Source organism: Ipomoea nil, unplaced genomic scaffold (genome assembly GCF_001879475.1).
Source record: "Ipomoea nil cultivar Tokyo-kokei standard unplaced genomic scaffold, Asagao_1.1 scaffold0114, whole genome shotgun sequence".
In the NCBI taxonomy this organism is placed as follows: domain Eukaryota; kingdom Viridiplantae; phylum Streptophyta; class Magnoliopsida; order Solanales; family Convolvulaceae; genus Ipomoea; species Ipomoea nil.
Window position 1 is genome coordinate 2541477 of NW_017616542.1, and position 6214 is coordinate 2547690.

Consider the following 6214-nt stretch of genomic DNA (forward strand, 5'->3'; position numbering starts at 1 on the left):
AATACTGCAAAAGATTAAGATAGGATAACAAAAACAAAACAGACCCTATATTCGATTGCATAGCAGGGATAAAAACATAGCATACACATCATGCTGGATCAAAAACAAAGACACGAAACATTCTTCAAACAAGAGATGCCATCACAGTCAAACACCCAGCCAGGGCCAGAAGGTACACAAACACAAACAACTCCCCCTGAGTTTCATAACAACTCCCCCTAAGTTTCATATTCCCCCTTTTTGCCAAAAGACAGCCAAAGCCAGGTCAAGCGTTGGAGGGAGTCTCACTGTCAGACTTCACAGGATCAGCAGCAGTAGCCTCAGTCAGGCTTAAACGAAGAAGAACAGTGGCCAATTCCGTGCGAGCCCCTGTCAGCTGTTTAGCAATTATGCCATGAACTGTCTCGAGCTCAGAGACTCTCGCCTTCAATTGGATAGAGAGTTGAAGATCTCGTGCATGTGGTGAGTCATCCGCCGCTGTATCAGTCTCAGGATTGGAGGGTGCAGTCACCGGTGTAACATCACATATATGATCTCCAATCAAAAGACGTCGGTTAACCGTGTAGAGAAGGGTCGGACTGATCACCTCACTCGCCATAGGCTCAAGGCCCTGTGATGTAAGAATTCCAAAGATCAAATTAAGAAAGGGCAGCCGTACCTTTTGTTCTCTCGGGTGAATCAAAGTGAGAATATGAGAATAGATCCACGACCCAAGATCAAAGGACATCTTGGTTCCAATTCTGAATAAAAGACTGGCCAGTTGCTTGCCGACAGTGTGGAAATGTGCCGAAGGGAGCCAGTTATGCAGAGCAAGACGGTGAAGAATCACATACTTGTCTTCCTCTACAGATGCTTTAAGCGACTCACTATTCAAGGGATCAGACTTCACAACAGGTAAGCATGGAGGATCAACAGATACAGATGATTTCTCAAAGACTAAAGCAGGCACATTCTCAAAATCAACATGAACAATAGATGGGGCAGCATTAGACACTACATTCTCAGGTTTATCAGGAGAAATTTCTATAGGAGAGTCAGAGGAATTTGACCTGTTTCGCAGAATCTCAATACGATGCCTGGCTTCATTCTGAGCAGCCTGAAGATACAGGGGTTGAGCAATTTCTCGACGACGGGAGATTTCTTCAGACTCAAGGGCTCTTTGAGCAAAGTAATGGAGGAACACCCCAGCGCGATTTCCATCAGAGGGTTCTGGAATAGATGCCGGATTAATGTCATCACCTGCTTCGGAGGCCAACAGCAATAGTTCACTGGTGTCATCATCTGACCAGTCGGCATAAAACTCTGGATAATCGGATAGTACAGTGACAATGATTTCATCTCGGAGAATGGGATCAAGCTTCAATTTTTTCTTCATAGGCCAACATAAGCAAGGTTTTGACATGTTTGGTGGCTGTTTCTTGTGAATGCACCTTTCTTCCAAGCTTGATGATCATATTACGAACTGCATCCGCCATTAATGAGAGATTCGAGAAGACGAAGAAGTAAACCCTAGATAGGAGATTAAGGAGAATACAGTCTGTGTGCAGAGAGAGTCTCTTGTTTTTTATCTCAAGACTTACTCGATACTCGATTATAGGACCAAGGGAGAAGAACCCCAATAAATGCAGCTAGTCAGAATACATGCAGAGCTGATGTGATTGACGCAACGGTATACCTCCTTTTTAGGCACGAAACGGATGCTTGGCATATTTCAAATTTGAAAAAGCCTAATCACTTTTATGGTAAAATAGGTTAAGATATTTTCTTAACAAAAAAGAGGAGATTTTAAAAGGAAGTCAAAACTGAGATTTGACCAGAATACGTAAACCTTGCACTCTCCTTCTGAGTGACGATCTGCCCTATTAGTCAATTCTGCAGATTCCCAGAGCAGATCTGAGAATCTCAAACCGGTTTGCGTCTAGGGGCTTAGTCAGGATATCTGCCAACTGTTTCTCTGTTTGAATATATTCCAACTCAATCTCCTTTGATTCTACCAGGTCTCTGATGTAGTGATGCCTTATATCTATATGCTTCGTCCTGGAATGTTGAACTGGATTCTTTGAGATATTAATTGCACTGACATTGTCACAATAGAGTGTCATAATTCCTTGAGTAAGACCATAGTCTAATAACATCTGTTTCATCCATACTAGCTGAGTACAACATCCACAAGCAGCTATGTATTCTGCCTCTGCAGTACTTAAGGAAATTGAGTTCTATTTCTTACTCAGCCATGACACCAAGTTCTTGCCAACGAAGAAGCAACCACCAGATATACTTTTACGGTCATCAATGTTCCCTGCCCAGTCAGCATCACAGTATGCAATCAGACTCAGTTCACTGTCCTTGGAGTACCATAGACCATACTGACTCGTTCTTTTTATATATTTCAGAATCCGTTTAGCAACTATGAGGTGTGATTCCTTTCACTACAAGAAAAAGCGCGAATCGCGACGGAATTTTTCCGTCGCGAATCGCGTTTCGCGACGGAATATATTCCGTCGTCTATCGCCTTGTCATTTTTTGGTAGACGATGGAATAATTCCGTCGCGACGTTTGGCGATGGAATTCGCGACGGACTATTTCCGTCGCCATTTGGCGACGGAATTATTCCGTCGCGAATTCCATCGACAATTTTGCAACGGAACTGTTTCCGTCGCAAATCCATCGTTATTTCTAAACCGAATATTCCATCGCCATATTATCTTTTCGGTCGCCAATTCCGTCGCTCATTTCACAACGGGAATATTTTCCATCGTAATTTTGTCGCTTCATGGGCAACAAATATTCCGTTACAAATCTTATATTCCGTCGCGTTTTTTAATTATTTTAAACTAAAATTTTGATTTTAAATAGTAATGGATGTTTTTAAAATAAAAGATAACATAATTCTAAATTAAATTAAAATACTAATACATTACCAATCCACATTTCATACATAATATAATCGTCAATTAAACTCTAAACAACATAATAATACATTATCAATCCACACTTAATACATAATATAATAGTCAATTCAAGTCTAAACAACATAATAATACATTATCAATCCACACTTAATACATAATATAATAGTCAATTCAAGTCTAAACAACATTAACAAACAACCATTAAAATCAATTGATTTGAGATGGAGGTGATGATGAAGTACCCGCTCTCCCGCCATCAATAGCATCAAGTCGTTGTTGCATATGGAGAATAGTTTCCTTCAAACTCTGAATTTCATGTTGTACATTTGCAGAAGTAGAAGTAGCATTGTCGGGTGGTCGCGATGTTGGTGTCATATTGCCAGAAGTGTTATCATTAGTTGGACCATGAACAACAGAACAACCATATGAACCAAGTCCATAAACTCTTCTTTTCTTATCGTGTCCACCAACCGCGTCATAGTATAATTGATTGTCATCCACCTGCTCCCCATTTTCTTGCAACATCTCCCGTTGCGATTCAACTTGTTCCTAAAATATGTTAGAGATTTAGTACAAAATATATGTAAAGGCATATATCTTTTAAAAACTTAAAACAAATTAAACCAAATTATACTTACATGAATTTGTTTGGCTTTTTCAACTATGAATGTTTGCCCATCGTGTTGTTTGGTATGTGTATACCTGAACAGTTCATAATACGATGGACAATGACCTAATTGTCCTTCCTACAAATTATATTTAACAAACAAAAGCAATTATTAAAGTAAGAAAAAATTCGGCAGAGTTTCCTTTGCAAACTCAATAAATGTTTCTAATCCTTCGATAAAAACTTGATTAAGATCACCACGTTGAGGTCGTCTTTGATACATCCAACTTCTATCCATATTACTCATTTATAGATGCCTACATATTTACACATATATTATCATGATTTTCAAAGTAATGATTATGCAATAGAAAAAGCAAAAAAGAAGCAATCAAATTAGTCCTTAGAGAAATGTTAATTGGACTTGTAACATACCGATCTTAGAGAAATGTTAATTGATAGGCTAACTATTTTACCAAACAAGGCCATTATTAATTATATCTTGTAATTTATACTAAATTTCTAAACTTTATATAAGCTTACCACTTATTTAATTATTGACTATTGTTTATTTTTTATTTTTAAAAAGAGATGAGAGATTGCAGTAACAAAAAAAAATAAAAAATAAAAAATAAAGGTCAGAATGTAACTATTGAAATCTATGGAGTGAAATTCTTTGATAAAAAAAAAAAGTCAAAAACCAATGATAAAACAAAAACACAGAAACATCCAATGAGTGTCACCTTATCTTCTTAATTTATGCAGAGGAATTGAGGCAACATCTACCAACCAGAGAATATATCATTATTTATAATAAGGCCTTGTGGTACTACAAGTAGTGCATCAACAGAAATTAAACATGTATAATTTCCAACACCCTCCCTTTATCTACTCTACTATCACCCACCTTTTCACACAGAATTGGGCAGAAATTCTTAACCATTTATGAACTGCAACATTTCAAGCCTTAAAAGACAAGACACAACCAACTACTTGCAGTCACCATACTTAGAAACAAATTAAAGCCTACCAATTGCAAGCATACAGGTTCAAAATTAAGAAGACAACATGCACCAGAAACTGCAATCCTAGTTCATTCCATCAATCATGTCTAGAATATTTAAAACTACTTCAGTCAAAAGAAACAAAAAACTGAATCAAATGTAATGAAGTTTAGAATAGGATAGTTTCACCTACAATAAATTTAGGATTCTATAATTGCATTTTACCGTTATTGAACTTTGATATACTGTCTTATATTATTTATTTTATATGCTAATGTTGACAATTCAGAATTTTAATGAATTTGTTCTCCATATTGCCTGACACAAGAGTAACATTTGACATAATCTTAACCACAAGAATTTTTTGTGCCATGTGAGAAAGGGAATCTCATAATCGATCAAGTAAACAAGAAATGTTAAGGCCACAAAATAGAAAACAAAATAGGCCCTGCTGCTTTCATTCCCAGTGAGTGGATGAGATATTATAACAATCATTCTCATGCAATTGAAAATCTCTACTTTTAATTTTTAAGAGTAACACAATAAAGGACTGATAAGAATCTGATTTTCCAACAATCATTTTTACAAAAATGAAGCTTTCGTAAAGCCCTCAGCTCATATAGTCATCCTTCCAAATATTTTACGACATGATTCCTTAATAATATTGTGTATGTTTCATTGCTTCTAAAGCTCTGAGTAGTTCCAACTAGAATTCATACAACATCCCTTAAGAACAACCAAAAATGATATAGAGGACAAAAAACTAAATGAAACATAAATATTGCAAAGAACACATTGGAAGTTCAAAGTCACTGTTTAAGCTGAAAAGAGCTTTTCATATCAGAAACAAATGAGACTTAAACACAACTATAAAAATCTTGACTGTACAAATTAAAGCTAACAAAAATTAATTCTTCCATATTTAATGTTAATTAATGTAGAATAATTATTCCTAGGAAGATAAGCAAACGCACTAAAGTGATTGGCATAAGGCTAAAATGGGAGAAAGAATCAGCTGAGGGGATTAGAGAAAGAGTGATTTTGGAACCTTTAGAGGCTTTAATTTGGGACAGTCGGCTTCAATTCCTCAGCTCCTCCATAGCACCTTAGCTTTTCTTTCTTTTTACCCTTAATCAGAAATCAACTCTCTGTGTTTGGCAAAGATTACGAGATGAACAACACTTTTAGATTACTTTAGCTAATAACTCAAGACTTGGACGGCACCAGACAACACTAAACCACTAAATTTACTTCAAAAAAATATATTACCTGAGATGAATTACCAGACGGATGAGGCAGTCACGGATGGCAACGGAGCTCTGCTGCGACAGCGACGGCGACGGAGTAGGACTGGCGTTCTGCGATGGTCGTTCTGCGTCGATGGAGTGAACTTAGGGTTTTTATTATCCTTTGATTTGATTTGATGAGGCAACTTAGGAGTGAAACGGTGAAACGGTGAAACTTAGGCAACTTAAGTCTGACTTTGAAACGGTGAAATATAGATAATATAAAAGCATAATTTTTTTAAAAAAATATTGCGACGGAATTAATTAGGTCGTTAATTCCGTCGCGACATTTAGTCAAAACATCACAAATTATTTATTTCATGACGCAAAAAATTATGTCGCCATTTCGGTCGTTAATTCGCGACGGAAATAATATCGGTTGCTATTCCGTCGCGAAATGGACGA

General features: G+C 36.8%; 1 long non-coding RNA gene across 1 annotated transcript; it reads right to left on the minus strand.

Annotated features, from left to right (window-relative positions):
* Positions 1 to 2930: 2930 nt before the first annotated feature.
* On the minus strand, positions 2931 to 5977 carry LOC109151889. The gene is made up of 4 exons (XR_002049308.1): positions 5793 to 5977; positions 5572 to 5671; positions 3551 to 3658; positions 2931 to 3461 (listed from the first exon to the last, which is right to left on the minus strand). It is a non-coding gene; the product is annotated as an uncharacterized LOC109151889 (long non-coding RNA).
* Between the last annotated feature and the right edge of the window lie 237 nt (positions 5978 to 6214).